Below are 843 nucleotides of genomic sequence, written 5' to 3'. Positions count from 1 at the left end.
AATGAGAGTGCGCATCTCTTGGACAAAGTCCACCAATTTCTTGTTGCCCTGTCGGGCGGAAAGGAAGCGCCATAGTAAGCAATGTGCCCGGTTAGGCGGCAAGAACACTTGTGAAAGCTGCAATTTCGGCTCCGCCCAGGATGGAAACGCAGCTTCGACCGAAGTGCCGCACTTCAGTGCCCATTCTCGCGCTCGACCTCCGAGATTTGAGGTGGCTAGCACCACGCGCTGTTGCTCGGTCTGGAGCATGGCGGATGCGATGGCCATCACGACCTCTTTCACCCAGAGCAAGAGATTTTCTCCATTCTTCCCCTCGAAGACCTTAACGCTCAACATGAGCGGCTTAGGGCGGGGAAAACTATCCGTCACTGACGGTGGCGTCATAGACGCAAATGATGCAGGCGTCTTCTGCTGCAGGTGCTCTAGCAGCGCGTTTTCGTAATTTGAAAACGCCTCTAGACGCGCACCGACTGCCTCGGGGCATTGCGCAGCAGGTGTTGCACGCCCTTAAAGCCAAGCAAGGACATCAGCTTTTCAAGCCCGTCCTGCATGCCCTGGGACAACGATGAAAATTGTTCCATCCTCACCGAGGATCAGTCGTAACGACTCAGGTGTAGATTGACTACAAGTTCTACCAAGTGCAGCGGGGCTGCCGTAGCTTTGCGCTTAGAGGAAGCGTAACTTATGGCACCGATCTTTCGTTTGATACTTAGAACAAGTACGAGTTTAGCGGATCGCAATCCGCTTACTTTAAGAGTAATTGTAGCCTTAACCCAAGGCATTCGAAAACTGACTTTTTTATTTTTTTCTGCGGCAAAGCCGCCTAATTTTAAATGCATAGAC

Source organism: Plasmopara halstedii (assembly GCF_900000015.1).
Source record: "Plasmopara halstedii genome assembly, contig: Scaffold_614, whole genome shotgun sequence".
Lineage (NCBI taxonomy): Eukaryota > Oomycota > Peronosporomycetes > Peronosporales > Peronosporaceae > Plasmopara > Plasmopara halstedii.
Note: the sequence above shows the minus strand (reverse complement) of the source record.